This window comes from Chenopodium album, chromosome 16, assembly GCF_948465745.1.
Source record: "Chenopodium album chromosome 16, dcCheAlbu1.1, whole genome shotgun sequence".
Taxonomy (NCBI): Eukaryota; Viridiplantae; Streptophyta; class Magnoliopsida; order Caryophyllales; family Amaranthaceae; genus Chenopodium; species Chenopodium album.
Genome location: NC_137849.1, coordinates 25,353,051 through 25,375,937, shown reverse-complemented (window position 1 = coordinate 25,375,937; position 22,887 = coordinate 25,353,051). Strand labels below are relative to the sequence as shown.

General features: G+C 34.4%; 1 pseudogene; it reads left to right on the top strand.

Moving 5' to 3' along the window:
- Positions 1-1,516: 1,516 nt before the first annotated feature.
- Positions 1,517-21,667, top strand: LOC145584006 (uncharacterized; annotated as a pseudogene).
- The last annotated feature ends 1,220 nt before the right edge of the window (positions 21,668-22,887 follow it).

Here is a 22,887-nt window from a genome sequence, read left to right as displayed (position 1 = left end):
TTGCAAATTTTCTCATCAAATTGGGTTTTGTCATTGCCAAGAGTGACAACTCTCTTTTTACTTTTCGGCAGGGTGATAATATGGCATATTTGCTCCTATATGTTGATGATATTATTTTAGCTACCTCATCTGACAGGTTGCGTACAGGGATCATCTCTCAGTTGCAAACTGAGTTTCCTATGTCTGACTTGGGGCCTCTGAGTTATTTTTTGGGAATTGCAGTGACCCGAAAACCTTCTTATTTGCTACTTTCACAGGAAAAGTATGCACAGGAGATTCTAAAGCGTGCAGGTATATCCTCTTGTAAACCTGCTGCCACTCCAGTTGACACTAAGTCCAAACTTAGTGTAGATTCAGGACCACCTTTTCGGGATCCTACTTTGTATCGCAGTTTAGCAGGTGCTCTTCAATATCTCACCTTCACCAGGCCAGATATTTCCTATGCGGTACAACAGGTGTGTCTTTTTATGCATGATCCTCGGGAACCTCACTATGAGTCATTGAAACGCATTCTGCGTTATGTTCAGGGTACCATTGATCACGGTTTACATTTATATCCTACTACTTCTCATCGCTTGATTACTTACACTAACGCTGACTGGGGAGGTTGTCCCGATACCCGGCGTTCTACTTCGGGCTATTGTTGTTTTCTTGGGGACAACCTCGTGTCTTGGTCATCTAAGCGTCAACATACATTATCTAAGTCGAGTGCAGAAGCAGAATATCGAGGTGTCGCAAACGTTGTCTCTGAGGCATGTTGGCTTCGTGATCTTTTACTTGAGTTACATTGTCCTCTACGGCAGGCTACTATCGTCTATTGTGATAATGTCAGCGCTATTTACCTTTCTAGCAACCCGGTACAGCACCAACGCACCAAACATGTGGAGATGGATATTCATTTTGTTCGAGAAAAGGTTGCTTTGGGGCAAGTCCGGGTTCTCCATGTTCCCTCTAGATATCAGTTTGCGGACATTTTCACAAAAGGCCTACCGCGAGAATTATTTCTGGAATTCAGGTCCAGTCTTAGCGTACGACCTCCTCCCGCTACGACTGCGGGGGTGTGATAGATATTATATTTACGATAATATTTGTCGCAGATTAGGATAATTTTGTATATATTTTGTTATACCTCGTATCCTTATCATAATAGGATTACGACTCTTGTAAACCTCTATATATGATAATCAATGGTACACACTCCGATCTGAGGAGTTTTCCCAAAATCTAACAGTTATATAATAAGATTGTGATCAAATTTGAGACTGCAATTTGTTTTTGTTTCCTTTCAAGAAATTTTTAAGTTAACAATCGATCAATCCTCTCATCTCATTACTCAATAACCTACTATTAAGTGTGTTAAGCACGGGTTATAATTCAAATTACTAGAGTTTTAAATAAAGTATTCAACTTGAGCTGGATCGGATTATATTTTTTTTAGTACAATACTTAGGCCCTTTTCTTTAGAGCTACTTTGCTCTGTCCTGCTCTGCTGAAATCTGCTCTGCTCTGCCCTGCCATGCTCTGCACTGCTCTGCTGAAATCTGCTCTGCTCTGCTCTACCCTGCCGTGCTCTGCTCTGCTCCGCAGTGTGTGGAAGTCTAGCCTTGCTCTATTGAAATCTGCTATGCTCTGTCCTGCTCTGTCTTCCTCTGCTTTGCCCAGAAGCTCAAAAGAACAGGGCCTTAGAGTTGGTTATTAGTGGTATGTGTCATCTCCAGTAATAGGGTATTAGTGAGGCTAACTTTGATTTTGTTTATGCAACCTCAGCTCCTCTAAAATTCAGTAAGAAAGAAGGATAGAAGAGTAGGTAGGGCCAGAACTATTGGACCTTGAAGAAATTAGGATCTATTAAACCTAATGTAAACTTATGTCTTAGCATTTCAAAATTGGATTAATAGGCCTAATTAACAAAATTTGAACCACTAATAATATTTTTAACTGTCATTATTTTACATACACTACTATGGAAGAGCCACCTTAGCTTGAAACAAATGTGTAGGCTTTTTCAATTTTGTTGATCTCTCTAGTGTTTCTTCCTTGGGAGAATTTTTCGTTTCACTCCAGCTTTCTTCTCTTTTTGTGAAGTTTTCTTTCACTATTGTTCCTTTTCTCTCCTTCATCTCTATTTTTTTGGTCTCGATTGTAAATCTTTGCTACCTTGCATTCATGTTAATGCATTAGTTAGACAGATATATGATAAAATATTAGTAAAAAATTATTAAAAAATTGATATCATGAAACTTTATATTAATACCTATTCACCAAACAGAAAGACTTGCGTGGACCTGGTCCACAATAATATTATTGTGGATCCGATATTTATACACACGCAACTGACATTATATTGAACATATTGACCCTTATTTTTAACATAGTAACCTTATTTTTAACATAGTAACCTTTATTAAAACTTGTATAATATTTAATATTATTGTGAACTTAAATACAACTTTATAACCCTAATTTTTACATATTGACCTTTATGTTTCATATTGACCAGTATATAAAATATTTCATTAAAAAATTTAACCTCTTATAGCCTATACATTACCAAAATGACTTTTATTTCAACATGAGGACCTTATTTTTATTATAGTGACCTTTTTTTTTACTAATAAAACAATCATAGTTTCTCTAATATTAGTGGTCCACAATAAATTAGTGTGAACCAGGTTCATTTAAGAATTTGTGTTCACCAAAAAAACAATAGTCAAAGTTAATATATAAATAGTGAAAAATAGTCAAATGTGTTAAATATTTGGGAACGGAGGAATTAATGCATGTGTATATATGTTATTGAGATGGAGGGACCTAATAAGGAGCAACAATTGCATTGCTTTCAAATCCAATCCTCTCTATCTCTCCTCTTGTGCATGTGGTGGCCTTATGCTAGCTAGTTGTAGCTAATTAAGTTGTTTAAATATGTAAAATTAAGACAACAACGTAAAACTTGGAAAGGATAAACTCCCTTTTGAGGGTGTAACATCAAATAAATATCTTTTTCGAGGAAAAAGGGGCAAAATTTCAGTTGCAAAAATTTCTTAGTCATTCTTTTCAAATTTTATCTTACATCTTTTAAGTTCCATATTGTTTCTCTTTTACATTATTTATCTTTGATATGTATATTTGACAAGGATAAGGGGAAACCAATATCGACATGTTCATCATCCCATGATTTTTGTTATCATTTTTACCTTTTGAGGTATCATAACTTTTTTGTATTGCATTTTTCAAAAGAATTAATTTTTGTTATCATGTGTTATTTTAATATATCATTAGTATTGAATTTTGGGTGCTTAATTAATAAATCAATTTGACATGCTCTCATTATTATTAATGTTTTCATGCTTTTTAAAATATGGTGGAAGAATGGTTTTCAATGTAGGTTGAAGGTAGGATACATGCATGCATGAAAATGTGTTCAAGTTTATATGTGTTTCTAGGATTAGATTTTGATTTTTGTTCACACGTTAATTTGTGTTATTTATCATTCATATATTTTAATAAATACCTTATATATAATTTTTACTAGTATAATTTAAGGATAAATAGATGGAAGATCAATTACCTATGTTCCTTTCATTGTTATGTTTTGTTCAACATGCATAATTAAATTCTCATAATACCCTAACAACAAAACTGAATTATAAATATATAAATATCACATTTTGGGATTTATCATATGAATGCTTGTTGTCTTGACATTATATTGGTTCATACAATTAACAAAACTCTTTTCGTATTCATGCGTATCAAGTTTAATGGTTATATAAAATCTATTCATTTTATTTAAAGGTTAGTAATACGGGTTACATACAAGTTACTTCCTCGTGCATTATCCGAGACTTGGTTCTTTCCAAACTCAGTCAAAGCGGCTATGTTCTGAATCTTGTAAATAATAATAACAATAATAATAATAATAATACTAATTTATACTCAAATGCAAGTTGCACCAAGGATATTTTCTACTCATTTAATATTTTTGCTCATTTTAAAATCTTAAAATGAGAAAAAGAACTACTTTTGGTGGCACCTATCTGACTACCTCTATGTAAACCCGGGTGTATATAAAAAACGTTGTGTAAATAAGAGTGATATTTTTACCTACAATACATTCAATTTTCACAAAACCTTTACATTCATTTCACAATGTTGCACAAATTAAATAGAGTCAACTACATTTTTTTTTTCCAATTTTTACTGAATAGTTTTGATTGTTCTGATAATTAAAAGACAAAATCATTTTGATTTAAGGAAAAATTAGAAAAAATAATCCCAACTTTCATCAATTTTGGTAAAATAATCCCAACTTTAGATTATTCTGGAATAATCCGAACTTTGGGGGTATTCTTTTTCTTCAATCCCAAATACCAATTACCGGTTGAATGGGTTTCTTTTTAAAAAAAAAATGACACGTGTTACACGTAATTGGTTAAAAAAAATATAAAAACAGAAAAAAAAAACCACCCAAACCAATCCAACCACCCTCAACTTTATCTCCGGCGGCCGCTGCTACTCTTCCCTCCCCCCGTGCTGGTTTTCCCCCTCCCCCAACGCCGGTTTCCCCCTTCCCCAACACCGGTGATGCGACCCACCTTCCTCCCTCCTTTTTCGCCGGTACCATCATTCGATTTCCAGCCGCCACCACCACTCGAAACTCCTTTTTGAGCCCCCACCACCACGGCACCACTCGAAACTCCCTTTGAAACTATCCCTAACTCCCGAAAACCCCCAAATACCCTTCCCCCACCATCAAAAACCCAAGCTGCTAGGGTTTTTGACGGTGAGAAAGTGGGTGGAAGTGGGTTGCATCACCGGTTTTGGGGGAGGAGTTTCGAATGAAAAATGAGGGACTTGTGGGTGGAAGTGGGTCGCAACACCAACACAGGGGGTTTTGGGAGAAAGCGGCGCATCGTTGGGGCAGGGGAAGGGAGGAGTAGGCGCGGCCGGCGATGTAGGTGGTGGTGGTGGTGGTGGGGGCTACGATGGTTAGGTAGGAGATTAAGGGTTTTCTGGTTATTTTTAAAATTAATTTTTTTTTCTTTTTTTTGGACCAATTGCAGCTTGACATGTGGCATATAATCTGTTACAACAGGTCATTGACTTTTGTTGACCGATTTGGGATTGAAGAAAAAAAATACCCCCAAAGTTCGGATTATTCCAAAATAATCTAAAGTTGGGATTATTCTACCAAAATTAATGAAAGTTGGGATTATTTTTTCTAATTTTTCCTTGATTTAATCCTTTTGATTGCTCTTCTTCGTCACACATGCATATTTTCTTATTATTCATAATCATACCACGCTATATATATGTTGTTTTCTTATAGCTACTTAAAATTTGGTTCAAAAAAGGAATAGAAATCTAAGTTAAGCTAATTTTGTTAATTCCTTTTTTTCTTTATTTTTATTTTTTTTTATTTTTTGTGCAGATATAAATCCTAGTGCATGTACAAATAGTTTCGGTGAAGGGTGATTTATATAAAATTGTACTCTTTAATGAAATAAGTGATCACAATGGGTGGTTGTTACTCAAAACATACAAAATCCGTTAGGACACGAAGAAAGTTCCGTTATCACCGTACCAAACATCGTCGAAGAATTTCAAATTTTGTTGGTGAAGAAAAAAATAAGCCAATAGATGACGGGACAAGCTTCATAACTGACATAACTGTTAGCCAATTTCTTCATACGGATGTTGGGGAGGGTGAAACAAGTGATTTTCGAAGATCGGAGGTATTGAATTCATCATTCCTTCTCAGGCAAATGCAATTGCATCATAATCAAAGTAACCCTAATGGTAACATGATTTCCTTCCTCTTAATTATTTTATAATATGTACAAATGTTTGTCTAAATTGAAGCAATTATCATAAGTTATAGACATTAATTTTTCAAGGATGTAGATTATATCAATATTTAAAGATGGAATGCCTAACCTTAACAAATAACATAGTATTATTATTCATTGGCAATAAATAATGATGAGAAAAAAGAAAAAAAAATCATACTTAATTGAGATCATGCCCTACTCTTCTTCTTTCTTTGACATATGGGCAAGTTGGGCAACTCTTCTTAAAACTAGCTAGGAAATCACATAATTAATCTACCTAAGTCAATCTTCTGAACATGAACAATCATGTGTATGATAAATTTCCTCATTTTTCGTACAATAATCTGCATTAATCAAGATCACTAACATTAGATAATCATGCATAGTAGATGAAGCTTTGTTCATTATTATCTTAACATTATAAGTCTTATAACATTAAATTTGATATAAAATTACTCATCAAATTATAAAGGTTTGTCCCCTAACTCACTAAAAATTTGCTATCAATCAAGTAGATATTCAGATTCCTTATATAGAAATGAAAGGCCAAATAACAAAACAAAGATATCAATGTATGTATTAGATTAAGCAAACTTTAGTTTTGCTTAGTGAACCCTAAATCTAACTAGAAACAAAAATTCTAAGCTTTTACTTAATGGTTTATCAATGTATATCATACCATAGAGGAATTGGTTCGTATATAATGTAATACACATTCCTTGTTAGCTCTAATAAAGTGAGAATTAGGTAAATAGAATGACGAAAGTTTACCAATATCATTTTGCTTATATACTTCTGCGGTTCTTTTTGTGAATGAACTTTAGATTTTCTTAGTTGCTCTACAAGTAAACAAGGATATTTGAATGATATATCATACACACATAGAAATAAATGACTTTGTTATTTGGATGGATGATATACTACAAGAGGTGGGTGAATTGTAGTATGTTGCTAATTGCCTAATTTTCACATAATATAAATTTCTTGAGGTAAAAACTCGACCCTTTAGCGATTGTCTTAACCATTCTTTATAATAGGCCAAACAATCCTAGTTACAACCTATCTATTACAGTTAGACCTTTCTCACAAGTTCCTACAGCGAACTTAGCTTGCTTCGAGCCTAGTTCCTATCCGGAACTCAACAGTAACCTAATTGTTCCTCACTCAACTTGAATCCCACATTCAAGTCCCCAGTGGTACTCCCGTAGCACTACTCACTCAGCCTCATTCTAGAAGCCTACACTTTGCAAACTCTCAATTACAATAAAGATAATCCTCACAAACTCTCACACCCCAATATACAAGAATACACTCACAGTTTAGCCTTTTTAATTGCAAGATCTCAATTAATGAATAACTCTCAATACATATACATGAATAAAGAGCTAAAACCAATATGTTGGACACTCGAGACATGTCTGAAATTAAATAAACTAGCTGGATTTGAAACTTTAAAACAAGAAAGAGAAACTAAAACTAAGCTAAATTAAAGTAGAGCTTTACAACAAAGAGCTTAAAGTTCCTTTAACTCAAACACTTTACAACACTTTACATTACAAGATAGAAACGCCTAGAAAGCCTAGACTAAAAGACTCATAAGCATATATACATTAAGTTTCCCAAACATACACAAGTCATGTATGCATAGCTATGATACTTCATGAAGCTAACTTATATAAACATCTATTTACATAATTATCTTTATGTGTTCCTTAAATTAGCCATCATCAAGCTTATCAATCATAGCTCATCATTGTTTTTGTTTCTTATATTGCTTATCATATATTACTCATGTTCCTTATAATATACTTGTATGCTTTTTCATTGCTTGAGTTCCTTGTATCTTATCTTCGGCACAACTTGTTCTTCCTATGCACAACTTCACAAACATATTAGATAGATAATCATTATCAGTTTATAATAAACCATGTGTAGGTATCTCTAAGGAGGAAGCATGGTTTGATTCAGTTAGTGTAGTGGAGTCGGATTCGGAAGATGAATTCACTAGTGTTCATGGAGGTAATTACATCTTCTTAATTTTATTATTACAACTTAATTAAAAGTATAACATTTTCTAATGTTATCTTATTGAATTCAGATCAATCAGATTTTTTTTTCCAGATAATTCTACAATTGTAGGTAATAAAAATGCAAATGGAGGCCAAATTCCTCATTCCACATCATACTCCACAGACTATGAAAATATGCTTGAAGATTATTGTGGAAGTTTTTTCAAGATGGATGACAAGGGAATAATCGCGTCGTCAAACGACTACACCTAGATCAAATACAATTTATACAACCTAAACAAACCTAATACGAGTATAAGGCAAGCATAGGGGTCGAACCACAGAGAACGGTTAAACACCACCAAATGTTATCGACAATTAAGCTAGTCCGGAATAGGAGATAAATAAACTAAAGTCTAAAGATGCTAAAACAAGAAATAAAACATTAAGGGAAATGGTTTAGGTATAGCATTCACTTGAACATAAACAAAAGCATAGAAGTTGAATTAATTATGAACTAAACATGCTCAAATATCGAAATAAAGGATCCAATCTAGCCGCCTTCCGGGGTCAATTGGCTTCTCCTAACATAGCCTCTATGTTTCCACATTAGAACCATATACTAGGAGGTACTATTAAATAACAATCGATAACAATGAACCTTAACTAAGTCAACTTCCGTTCCTTGTTAGCAAAGATTCACCTTTAATCAACTAACAACATGCATTTTGCAAGTAGATTAAAGAATATCAAGCACATAAAGACTTTAATCACAAATAAATCAACTCTAAACCTAGAACATGCTCAAGATCCAACTACACCACAACCATCCCCTCAATGGGGAAATTACTCACTAATCATGATAATAACAAGATTAATCAACAAATAATCAAGAATCAACATGATCAACAAGCAATGAAGGAAAATCAAAATAAGCAAATAAAACTAAATACAAAAACAAAGAAAGAGTGTAAGAGGTTGCTCATTAATTGAAGATGAAGATTTGCAAAGATTCAATCAAGCTCCTTCTTCAATATCCAAGTTCATCAATGGAAAAACCCTTACTTTCTCTCTCTAAACTACTCTAATTCTAATCTAAACCTAGAGAGAGAAGCTCTCCTAAAACTAAATTAGAGAGTAGAATCAAAAATATTGGTGATTGATAAGTTCCCCTAATTACCCTAGAAAATGGGTATAAATACTAAGGTAAGAAAATAAGAAAAATAAATAAAGAAAATAAAAGAAAATAAAAAGAAAAATAAAAGAGAAAGGAAAAAGGAAATAAAAATAAAAAGAAAAGAAAACAATAAAAACCCAAAACCCCCCAAATCCCATCAGACCCACGACCTTCATCATCTTTCTCCTTTTGCGGCTGCTCTAATTCAATCACCAACCATCAAGCATCATCAACCATCATCTTCACCGTCCATCATCAATCATCATCAGCAATCATCACTTAATCGCCACCGTTCGATTAATGGAAGAAATCGCAGCCGCTCAAATTCATTAATCCGTACAATCTCACACGCGAAACTCGGAGCGGCCGCTCATACTCATCGGAGCGTCCGCTCTGATCTTCTGCCTCAAATTGGTGAAATTGAACCAAGAATGGAGCGGCCGCTTCAGAGGAGTGAGCGTCCGCTCTGAAGGGTATTGCAAATTGAATGATTGGAGGAGCGAAATGCGATTTGTTGGCTGCTACTGTTGCGGTTCTTGGTGAGTGAGAACGGTGGCGCAGCTGGTGAATTGTGGTTGGTGGTGGCTGGGAATTGCAGGGAAGAGGTGCGGGCTGCTCTGATTTTGGTGGTGTTGCTGTTGTTGTAATTAGGTGGATGTGGTTGAGATGGGTTTGCTGTGGTGAGTTGCGGTGGTGACTGCTGGTTGCTGGTGGTCGAATGGAAGCAGAGGTGGTGCGGTTTTGGTGTTGTTGATGCCGACGCTGCTGGGGCTTTATGGTGGCTGAGGAGTTTGTTGCTGATGGTTGTTCAGGGCGGTGGATGTTGTTGTGTTAGTTGTGGCTGGTGGTGTTGAGGTTGCGTGAGTGATTGTGAGGAGTTGGTAGTGTGATCGAGTTTGTTGCTGGTGTTGTGAGGTGGTGAGGGAGTGAGTGGTGGTTGGAGATGCTGGGGGTTTGCTGCTGTTGCTGTTGTCGGTGGTTGTTGTTGATGGCTGGTGGTTTTGGCAGTTGGAGGTTGGAGCAGGGGAGATGGTGAATTGAGGGAAGTTTGGTGTTTTGGTGTGGTGTAGGATAAGGAAAGGTGTGGTGTAGGATAAGAGTGCAGCAGGGGCTTGATGTTGAAAGCTTGTGAATTGTGCTCGTTTGGCATTTGACTCAACTTGGGACCCGAACGCGAATATGACTTTGAAACTCGGAACACACTTGAGCTTTGAACCTTAATACGATTGCAAACCTACACACAAAGAAAATCGAGGAGAGGATCGGGACATAAAATAAAATAAATAAAATAGAAATAAATAAAATAAAATAGGAAAATAAGAGGCATAAAACTAAACTAATAAAAATAAAACAAAAACTAAACAAACAAATAAAGTAAAATAAAATACGGAAATAAACTAAAGCTAATAAAATAAAGAAAATAAACTAAAACACTTCAAAATTACCAAAATAAACTAGAAACTTTATTAAAGAGAAAACAAGAGAATAAAAGGAAAATAAGGGAAAATAAACACGGAAAAGACTCTAAAACTACTCCTTAGGAGTGACATAAACGTCACTCATCAAATTCCCCCAAGCTAAACCTTTGCTCGTCCTCGAGCAAAGCTAAGGCAAAAGAGAACAAGAAGGAATTATTGAAAGCAAAAGAAACAAAAATAGAAACAAAGAGAAAGAATATACACTAACTCACTGTCGTAGGAATCACGGTTGTTTTTAGCTACAACAAGCCCTTAAAACCCCAAAGTCGCCTATGAGGACGAGTGAGGTCTCGTGAGGGTTTCCTAAGAGCTTACCCCACAACTCTCGACAAAAACCAAGGCAAGGCAACAAAACCAAAGGTAAAGAAAAAGAAACACGGAAAGAAAAAGCAAAACACAAGCTCATATATGGACAAGAGATAAGGACAAGTACTAATGAATGCAAACCTTTCTAAATGGACAAATGTATGCACGTTCCAAGATGTCAATGGTTGATTGAAACATAACACATGCTAAGCATAGAGAACTACTTAGGACTCAATCCACCCTAGCCCCAACCAATCGGGCCACGTTCTCTCCACTAGCTTCAAATCAACCCTTAAGCTAGCTTCTCAAGATTCCACGAAGGAACCGGAAAAAGATAAAGAAATGAAAAACTTTGAGAAGGTAATCCCGACGTCTCAACTATGCATACTCTTTCCATAGGTTTGAAGTCTATCTCCCTCCACCGTTCTTTTGACCTAACCCACTAGAGTCTAAGGGTCTTTTTATTGGTTGTAACGTAAGGCTAAGGGTTAAGGCGAGGTAAAAATTTAAAATTTGGTGATATTTCCTAAGTGAAGCAAAAAGTGCGGCCGACACTCAAAAATAACTCAAGAATTCACTAAATATAAGCAAAAATACCACTAATGCCATTCCCCAAAGCTTATTCAACACAAACACACAATATTCCCCCCAAGCTCGAACAAAGCATTGTCCTCAATGCTTAAACTAAGGAAGAAAATGAATCCATTTAAAAATATTTTTGTTGTTTTTGTTTTTTCAATTTTTTTTTTCTTTTTTTTTTTTTTTACTTTATTCATTGTCCTTGCCTTTTTTTTTTAATTTTGGACGGCTTTTTCTTGAAACTTCACTTGATTTTCATAAATTTGCATATTGCTTTAAAAGCTCAACTCTAACCAAATCTCAAAATGCATCTTGTCTATGATCAACAACTCAAAACTCAAACCTCACATGCCAATGCTTCACTAACTAAAAGGTTGGTAAACATAGGCCATTAGGTTTGTAATGTGGTTTAAACAAGAGCGGGAAACATAAGGCTCAAATTGGTTAGCAAGTAGGTTTATGCAAAATAGAAAATCAAATTTGTAACAAAATAAAAAGAAGATAAAGAAAAATGAGAAAGAAGTGCCCTTTTCCTCCCATAGAGTGCTTCGGTCACGATCTTGGGAGTTATAAGTCAAAACAAGGATCAAGACATGCATAGCTAAGGATCCAAATGTGCCACACAACAAAGTGATGAAGGCTAGAACAATGTTACCTCACACGGGATTATAACTAAGCAAATACCAACTAAGGGTGCCAAATCCGCTATAGAGAGCAACACCATCTTACCACATACCCGTGAACTAAGGCTTCATGGCGCCCTAAAAGTTCTTAACCCGGCTACCTTAGCATGTAATATCCTAAAGTCAACCAATGACACTCTCAAACCGTGCACACATTAACCACTTAGGAAGAAAGGCATTCAAGAGTAAACAAATCCAAAAGATATAATGTCCAAAATAAGTACAAACAAAGCACAATTTGCTAAACTTGCCTTGAAGTAAACAAAAATATTTTTGGATTTTCCAAAAGCATGAAAAACATGGAAATGCATATACTCAAGTGCATGACATATATGAATCAACATCCCACCAAACATGATAGAATACCCTCCCCCAAGCTTGAATGAAACCAAGCTCTCAAATCATAAAGGATGAAACCAAGGAGGGGAAAACAAGGAAAAATTAATCCAACATTACCAACACATGATCTTCAAGTCACAATAAGCAAGAGAGAGAGAGGGAAAAGAAGGATATTACCGGATATGGGATAAATGCAAAATCACACAAAAAAAAAACCGAAATAACCTCATATGAGCCACAATCTCTACAAATAAGGCTTGAATTCCACATGATAGGTAAGTTGAGGCACATTTCCTTGATTCTTGATCATCACCAATGCGCAAGAGTATATCAAGTTGTGTACCTAGCAAGGAACACAAACACGTCCATGAGAGAAAATCTAATCTTAAAACAAAAGAAAATGAAAGCAATAAAACACGGGTTACTTCCCGCAAAGGCTTGCTTAACGTCCAAGCATGACCAATCTAGTAAATAACCCGACAAAGAACGCAAAAGCTTGTCATATGCACCGGCAAACATATCAAGAAATAGAGCATATGCGATGCTCATATGACAAGCAAACATAAAGTACAAGGAGACTTTATGCTTAATAGAAGGGGGAAAAGAAAAAGTAAAAGAATCAAAAGAAAAATCAATACAATAAGAAGAAAAAGAAAGATAGGGAGGCAAACACTCCTCACAAAAATCTTTTTGGTTGGCATTATAACTCTTTTCCTCATCAACAATGAAAGAGTTGGGGGCTTCGGAAGCATGAATAGGAAAAGGATTCCTAAGCGGTTCTTTGAGAAAAGAAGGGAGGAACATAGGATAGTAGGGGATATGGTTAAACCTTTGGGAGAAAGGTGTATGAGAAAGGGGAAAAGGGGTAGCTACTCCCTCACCACAAGGTCTCACATCACTAATGAGGGCATGGAAATCAATCATGGAATCCTCAAATGAAGAACCCTCACGATCTACATCTCCCTCAAGCTCAAAAACTCCAAATGATTCAACCTCAACCTCCTCTTCACCATCTTGAACAACATCTCCCATACCTTTCTCAAGGCCTACCATCTCAAAATCAGGAGTGAATGGGGGCAAATTTCTCTCAAACTCATCTCTTTCTAATGAAGCCTTATCAATGAACTCACTCATAAGGTTATGGGCTACCGTTTGAAACTCAAGAAATATTTGTGCCATAATCTCACTTGAGTCCAAATCATCATGGATAGACGAGTCAAAAGCTTGCTCATTGGAATCATCTAGGGAACTATGGGGCACACCTTTAGAATTCATGCAAAAATCGGATGCAATATGAGAAAGAACATGCACTTCATCATCATTAGAATGTACCTCATTACATTGAGCTATAGAGGGAGGGGAGTTGAAATCATGCATTACATGGTCACTATGGGGAGCATCAAGCACATCATGGGAATTCATATTAGACAAATCATGACAATTAGCATCATCATTAAAAGCATGAGAATCCCGAACATAAGTCTCGTGATTGGCCCTCTCCCAATCATAATTATCCCTAGCTAACCATGAATAGAAATCCCAAGCTTTATCCGAAGACATAGTTTCAAGATCACCATTTAGCATATTATCAACCACTCTTCTAAAATGCTCATTTAATCCCAAATTAATGATTTCACAATAATCACCCTTGGTAAAACCCTTAACACCATCCAAGAAATCCTCAAGTCTATTAAAATACACCCAAAACGGTTCATTATCAAATTGAGGAATAGAAATACAAGCCATCTTTCAACAACAAAAACAAAACAAAGAGAACAAAAATAAATCAAAGGAAAAATATATACAATGGACTAGTCTCAATAAGATAACACAACGGTAATGGAAGCCGTTCCCCGGCAACGGCGCCAATTTGACAAGGGAATAATCGCGTCGTCAAACGACTACACCTAGATCAAATACAATTTATACAACCTAAACAAACCTAATACGAGTATAAGGCAAGCATAGGGGTCGAACCACAGAGAACGGTTAAACACCACCAAATGTTATCGACAATTAAGCTAGTCCGGAATAGGAGATAAATAAACTAAAGTCTAAAGATGCTAAAACAAGAAATAAAACATTAAGGGAAATGGTTTAGGTATAGCATTCACTTGAACATAAACAAAAGCATAGAAGTTGAATTAATTATGAACTAAACATGCTCAAATATCGAAATAAAGGATCCAATCTAGCCGCCTTCCGGGGTCAATTGGCTTCTCCTAACATAGCCTCTATGTTTCCACATTAGAACCATATACTAGGAGGTACTATTAAATAACAATCGATAACAATGAACCTTAACTAAGTCAACTTCCGTTCCTTGTTAGCAAAGATTCACCTTTAATCAACTAACAACATGCATTTTGCAAGTAGATTAAAGAATATCAAGCACATAAAGACTTTAATCACAAATAAATCAACTCTAAACCTAGAACATGCTCAAGATCCAACTACACCACAACCATCCCCTCAATGGGGAAATTACTCACTAATCATGATAATAACAAGATTAATCAACAAATAATCAAGAATCAACATGATCAACAAGCAATGAAGGAAAATCAAAATAAGCAAATAAAACTAAATACAAAAACAAAGAAAGAGTGTAAGAGGTTGCTCATTAATTGAAGATGAAGATTTGCAAAGATTCAATCAAGCTCCTTCTTCAATATCCAAGTTCATCAATGGAAAAACCCTTACTTTCTCTCTCTAAACTACTCTAATTCTAATCTAAACCTAGAGAGAGAAGCTCTCCTAAAACTAAATTAGAGAGTAGAATCAAAAATATTGGTGATTGATAAGTTCCCCTAATTACCCTAGAAAATGGGTATAAATACTAAGGTAAGAAAATAAGAAAAATAAATAAAGAAAATAAAAGAAAATAAAAAGAAAAATAAAAGAGAAAGGAAAAAGGAAATAAAAATAAAAAGAAAAGAAAACAATAAAAACCCAAAACCCCCCAAATCCCATCAGACCCACGACCTTCATCATCTTTCTCCTTTTGCGGCTGCTCTAATTCAATCACCAACCATCAAGCATCATCAACCATCATCTTCACCGTCCATCATCAATCATCATCAGCAATCATCACTTAATCGCCACCGTTCGATTAATGGAAGAAATCGCAGCCGCTCAAATTCATTAATCCGTACAATCTCACACGCGAAACTCGGAGCGGCCGCTCATACTCATCGGAGCGTCCGCTCTGATCTTCTGCCTCAAATTGGTGAAATTGAACCAAGAATGGAGCGGCCGCTTCAGAGGAGTGAGCGTCCGCTCTGAAGGGTATTGCAAATTGAATGATTGGAGGAGCGAAATGCGATTTGTTGGCTGCTACTGTTGCGGTTCTTGGTGAGTGAGAACGGTGGCGCAGCTGGTGAATTGTGGTTGGTGGTGGCTGGGAATTGCAGGGAAGAGGTGCGGGCTGCTCTGATTTTGGTGGTGTTGCTGTTGTTGTAATTAGGTGGATGTGGTTGAGATGGGTTTGCTGTGGTGAGTTGCGGTGGTGACTGCTGGTTGCTGGTGGTCGAATGGAAGCAGAGGTGGTGCGGTTTTGGTGTTGTTGATGCCGACGCTGCTGGGGCTTTATGGTGGCTGAGGAGTTTGTTGCTGATGGTTGTTCAGGGCGGTGGATGTTGTTGTGTTAGTTGTGGCTGGTGGTGTTGAGGTTGCGTGAGTGATTGTGAGGAGTTGGTAGTGTGATCGAGTTTGTTGCTGGTGTTGTGAGGTGGTGAGGGAGTGAGTGGTGGTTGGAGATGCTGGGGGTTTGCTGCTGTTGCTGTTGTCGGTGGTTGTTGTTGATGGCTGGTGGTTTTGGCAGTTGGAGGTTGGAGCAGGGGAGATGGTGAATTGAGGGAAGTTTGGTGTTTTGGTGTGGTGTAGGATAAGGAAAGGTGTGGTGTAGGATAAGAGTGCAGCAGGGGCTTGATGTTGAAAGCTTGTGAATTGTGCTCGTTTGGCATTTGACTCAACTTGGGACCCGAACGCGAATATGACTTTGAAACTCGGAACACACTTGAGCTTTGAACCTTAATACGATTGCAAACCTACACACAAAGAAAATCGAGGAGAGGATCGGGACATAAAATAAAATAAATAAAATAGAAATAAATAAAATAAAATAGGAAAATAAGAGGCATAAAACTAAACTAATAAAAATAAAACAAAAACTAAACAAACAAATAAAGTAAAATAAAATACGGAAATAAACTAAAGCTAATAAAATAAAGAAAATAAACTAAAACACTTCAAAATTACCAAAATAAACTAGAAACTTTATTAAAGAGAAAACAAGAGAATAAAAGGAAAATAAGGGAAAATAAACACGGAAAAGACTCTAAAACTACTCCTTAGGAGTGACATAAACGTCACTCATCAATGGATTATGAAGGTAATTCATACAAAATGCACCTCAAACTTTTTTGTTTTGTTTTGTTGTTTTTTTTTTTTTTTTATTAAGTACCCATGCAATATATGATTTAAAATTTAAAAAAATCAATTTTTTTTTCAATGAAATATTATGTAATATAGTTGATAACTCAACAAATTGTACAACTTACATGAGAAAATACAAGTTTATCTTCGTGAGAAAAAAAAAAAAAACTTAGATCGAGTATTTTTGATTTATTTATAAAAATTCCACTAGATAAACGTTTTTTGTTTATCACATATAAAATGGGGCTTCCTCCTACTTACATACTCTAGGAGGAAAGAAAAATCATTAATTAAGTTGTTCTTGGATAGTTAACACTCATGAAGAATTATATATTTTTCCAACATTTGAATTTGGAAGGACAAAAATAGAAAAGAAAAAAAAAATTATTATGTCATAAACAATAATTTTGATGGTAATTTTTTCATGAGAAAATTACACAACACGTGTAGGTATAGAGATGATGTAAATGGTTTTAGTTTAGTTACATCTAGTTTTTGGCCCCGTGCAATGCACAGATTTATAATTAAAGTAAAATTTATGAATAATAATAGTAATTTTAAATTGAGTTAATTGAAATTAAATGACATATGTAACAATTTTTTTTTTCAAATTTGAATTTTTTTTTCAAATTGAAATTCTTATGTGTTGCATTTTATATAATATATAAAAGAATTTTAGTTTTTTAATAGAATTTGTAGAAGAAATTAAATAAATAGCATTTTGGAGGGAAAATATTTTACAAAATTATGTCAAGTGTCCCCTTTGATAATTAGTTTAGTATATAGTATAGATTAGTGATAGATTGTTACACATACTGACATACATACATCTAATGCACAAGTAGAGAAAACATAGAGTAATAATTTATGTACTTTTTTGCGTTCTGGGAAAGCTGATCAATTTAGTGCTACTAGGAAGAAGCTATTAGATCAATCTAATGAAAACTTCACTTATCTAAAGGAGAAGTGTGATTCTTTAGAGAAGACTACTCAAGACAAATGGGCAATATTGAAGGTTGGTCTACCACAATTGCTTGCTTCATTAAGCTTCAATGACATGAGCTACATACAAAATTCCGGACGACCGTCTATTCGGAAAAAATCATCAATATTTAGCATTTCCTTCAAACGAAAATCTTCTGAAAATATAGAGAGTAGTAAGTATTTTCCTATCCATGCATCCTTAAGTATTGTTACATACTTAAATATACTTTTTTCACTTAAATTTAAATTTGTTATCGTGTTTACATTTATGTCGTATATTATGAGATTAGGGTTGGTAATCAAGTGAGTCCGTCATGAGTTAAGTCGTGCTACCTTATGTTATTTTTTTGCCAATTTCGAGATCAATTCGGATCCTTATGGGATAAAATGACCGCTTAAACCTTAACCAAACATTTTTCAACACGCAAATCGATGAACAAATTGAAGTAGGTTGCAATTTACAATTTATAACAACTTTTGGGCTTCAATTTACAATTCTTTTTTAAATGGCTGCAATTTACAATAACTTTAAATGGTTGCAATTTGCAAATTTTCCCAATATTATTGATATTTATATATGGCATTTATGAATTATGATGAGTTCATTATTATTATTAATCACCAATTTGAAATTTATGTATAGGTGCATTGAAGCACTTATATCGTCCAAGAGCAGGCTGTTTAATTCCATTTATAGATAGACAAAAATCCATATCAGGACATTGGCTTGAAGTTTCTCCTTCGAAATTCAATTTGCGTGGCAAGACATAATTTAAGTATGTAACCTTTCTATCTCATATTAGTTACTTCGTATTACATTTTATGTTATCATTTATTACAAATTAATTTTTTAAGCACTTGCATATTTTTAAAACCGATCTCATATTTTTAAAACTGATCTCATGATTGTTTAATACATTCATTTCTTCGACTACTAAAAAGTTAGGGTATTACAATGACACAATCAATCTGAATTTATTTTATATGTGTTTTTGAAAACTTATTTCGTTAGAACTTGTATGAGCTTATAGCTAAAATTTTCCAACCTTTTAAGTATGTTACATAATAATTTATGTAAACTTATACTATCATGTATAACTAAACTTATCTGAATATGTTAGCCAAAGCACGTCATACAGAATAGGCAGACTTAAGATAATCGGTCAAAATTTACAATTCTTATTAATTCACGAAGGTTATAACTTCAGTGTCCTATTATGTAGAGACAAGAAGAAGTGTCCGGCGCCAGATATTTGCCCTTATGAGCCCTTTGGGGTAGATTTGTTTATTTGTCAAAGAAAGATTAATCACATTGCACAACATCTTGAACTTCCCTCTACCGGGATGATATGGATGAGAAGGTTCCTCCAATTCTCATTGTAAATATTCAAGTAAATTTACTACCTCTGTTTCACATTTGGATAATGCTTTACCATCCCATTAAAAAAAATGTTAATGCTTTACCATTTCATATTTGTCTATGGTATGTAGAATTGTAAGCATTAATGTCTCTAAAAGTAAAAAACTATAAATTGTTGTTATTATTATGTAAATACATACCTATGGAGACAAATTAGATCTACTAATACCCCCACATACATAACTACAATAATGTTCTCCTATGTATAGATCACAAAGCATGGTTTAAGTGGAGTTTATGAATAGTGTCAAAATTCAAAATTTGTTAACATCTGATCTCGAAATGGAGGTAATAGGGTATCCATATGCCTAGCTAGCTAATTTCCATTTGAATATAACATTTAATTTCGTTTGATGCTTAATACTCGTGCAATAATAATTGTTTTGCATTTGTGATTTTTGTAATAGGTACCAACTTATCCAACAACCATGTTTGGCGGCGATAGTGATGGGGAAGGAATGAGCCTTGTTTTGTATTACAAACTTTCTGAAAGCTTTGAGAAGAATGTCTCCCCTCACTTCCAAGATTGTGTCAAGGTACATTTAATTTGGAGCAACTTTAGAAGATCGATGACTCCCCTGCCTCCCCATAATGCCATAAAACATACTTTGTATATATTTAAAAAGTTAAAGCGGTGTAACTCATTTAAAATAAAATAACCAAGAAAATACTCGATCCTTTAAAGAAAATACCTTTAAATTAATTAATAATGATTCGCTAACAATTAAATTTTGATTCACATAACTTAAATTTCTCAAAATTATACAAATGATTGGTCACCACCATTTCATTAATACATAGTTCATCTACAATTTGTTTGATAACTGAAAATAAATAGTGATAATAAGAACGAGTTAAAAATCAATGTTTTTTCCCAAGTTAATGCTAGCTCATCACAAATTGTATAAAATGTTTTGCACTTATATCGTAATTGTCCATTACCATTATTTAATGGGTGGTAATTGTAATTCATGAACACAAATAAAAGTTTGGTGGATTAAAAGTAAATGAGCATATTTAGTAGGTTTAATAGGGTATGCATATTGCTTTACTTTTTGCTTTACATGGATCAACAAATAAAACTATTGAATTGATAGCTGAGCACTAATATTTGTACGTCGTATAAGTCATTGAATCTCTAAATTTGTTTTATGACAGAGAATGGTTGATGATGAAATGGAGAAAGTAGAAGGGTTTTCTAAAGAAACTTTAGTTCCTTATAGAGAAAGGCTAAAAATCATAGCAGGCTTGGTTAATCCTGAAGATCTCAATTTGAGCTCTACTGAAAAAAAGCTTGTACAATCTTACAATGAAAAGCCTGTTCTTTCACGCCCCCAACACAATTTTTACAATGTATGTAAAATGATTACTTTCTAGAACAAATTTAAATTAGGATAGACCTCAACCTAGCTACAATTTATTTATTTATTTATTTATTTATTTTTCTTTTTCTTTTTTTTAACGAAATTTTAAAATAAGTCATGTTACTCCGCCACGAACAAACATATAAAGAAATAGAAGAAATATTCTACTTTTTATGTTTAACATTGCCAAATTTTGTCTATCACATTTTCAATATACGCGCATGCATGTCAAAACATGACAAAATCATGCTAAAAGTTGGAAAGCTAAAAGAAGAGTTCATATGACCAAAAATTTGTGTTTTTTGTTGTCGAAAGTTTTTAATTATTGTAGACCATCGTAAAATAACAATTCTATTGATCTATTGTCTTTCAGGGTAAGAATTACTTTAAGATAGACTTGGATGTTGATCGCTTCAGTTACATATCAGGGAAAGGGCTTGAAGCTTTTCGAGATAGATTGAAAAATGGCATAATTGATCTTGGTTTGACCATTCGGGTACTATCTTATCATATAACGTGTATACCTTTTATTTAATCTTATCATATTTGAGAAAAAAAAAAAACACTTAACCTCTTAGCCGAGTCATTCTCCAAGTAGCTTAGTTTAAAAAAATGATAACAGGGCTTAAAAATACAGTCCGTCTTGTGTGTGGCCACTTATAAAAGAATAAAGTAACTTCTATCAAACTGACTAAGTAATTCCTATAAAACTGACTAAGTAACCCTTATAACACTGACCGAGTAACCCCTATAACACCGACGAAATAACCCCTATTACACTAACGAAGTAACCCCTATAATGAATGGCCACGTATAATATATAATTTGTGTTAAAGATATGCAAGTGCTAATTTACATCTTTAACAAATTTTCATTAACAAATATATCTTTTGACCAGGCACAAAAACCAGAGGAGCTACCACAGCAAATGCTTTGTTGTTTACGATTAAACAAGATTGACTTTGTTGATCATGGCCAAATACCTGTTCTTATGCCAGTGGATGATAAAAAAAGTTCATCAAGACATCGAAGCTCTCTATCAACAATATCATATTTATGAAGAACATCAAATTCTACTAATATTCTATAATTTGTTCCGAATTTAAGTACATATATTTTTTTCTTATTCTAGTAATGATCATATGTTTAATGATTTTTTTAATGATTGGCCTGGCTTGTAAATGTATATTTATTCTCTTAGAAAGATAACTGCCAAACAAAATCTAAGTTTGCTTTTTTGTTAAGAGGTAAACATGTCAAGAACAGCAAGTTAAAGGTAGAAATACATATGTGAGCTATTTGATGATATTAAAATGTATATGAATGCATTATATTGTTAAGGCTTATCAATGAGTGTCTTATTTGCGTTTTTTAGCATATGCTTAAACATGCTATTTGAATTAATACAAATTGGTAAAGGAAACAAGAGTAGATGTTGCTGTTGTTGCTAGCTAATGTGCACGTCAAGCTGATTCTCTATCAGTAATGTACACTTTATTTAAAGTCAGAGCCTTTGATAAAAAAGCCTAGGTCACATCCGTCACGAGTGTCAACTGTGTACGACCAACGAGGTTCCACCAACCATATGGAATGAGGAAAGTATCCCATTAACCTTGTAAAGTAGACACAATTTTCTCTTTTTTCTTCAATGTGGGATACCGGATACACAATTTGAATAATTCAGCATGTATGCATATTTTTCAAAGAGGAGAAGCTAGAAGCGGTGAGAATGCTCATGCTATCAACCATTGCTTGAACATGATGAATGATGATTGGTAGGAAGTGACAGTAGCTCACATAAATAGAGAAGGGAATTGAGCGGCGGATTGGTTACGTTGGCCAACCGCGGAATCATCCAAAACTCTCGTATTAGTCTTCTTAATTTTATTCCAGGTGAACTTCGTAGCATTTTGGAGGAGGATCTTCGGGATGTGGCTTTTCCATGTTTCGTTCCTCTATAGTTTACTTTTTCTTTTTCTATTGGTGCTTAGAGAGCTACAAAGGCGGGTGATAAGAAATTAAGAATCAATTCTAGGATCTCTTATAATTAGGAGGAAAGCTCTAACCACTTGACCTATCTCTCACTCTCTAGTTTATTTCTTTATTTGTATCGATTTTACTTGTTTTGCTCTTTGTTGATCATTTCTCGTTCCTTATTTTTAAAAAAATATATAAATAAATAAATAACTAGGAATAAGAATCAAATTTCATTGAATTCGTATCTTTTCAACCAATTAGTATTATATACTCCTAGAGTACTAGGGATTATGGTACTCCTTA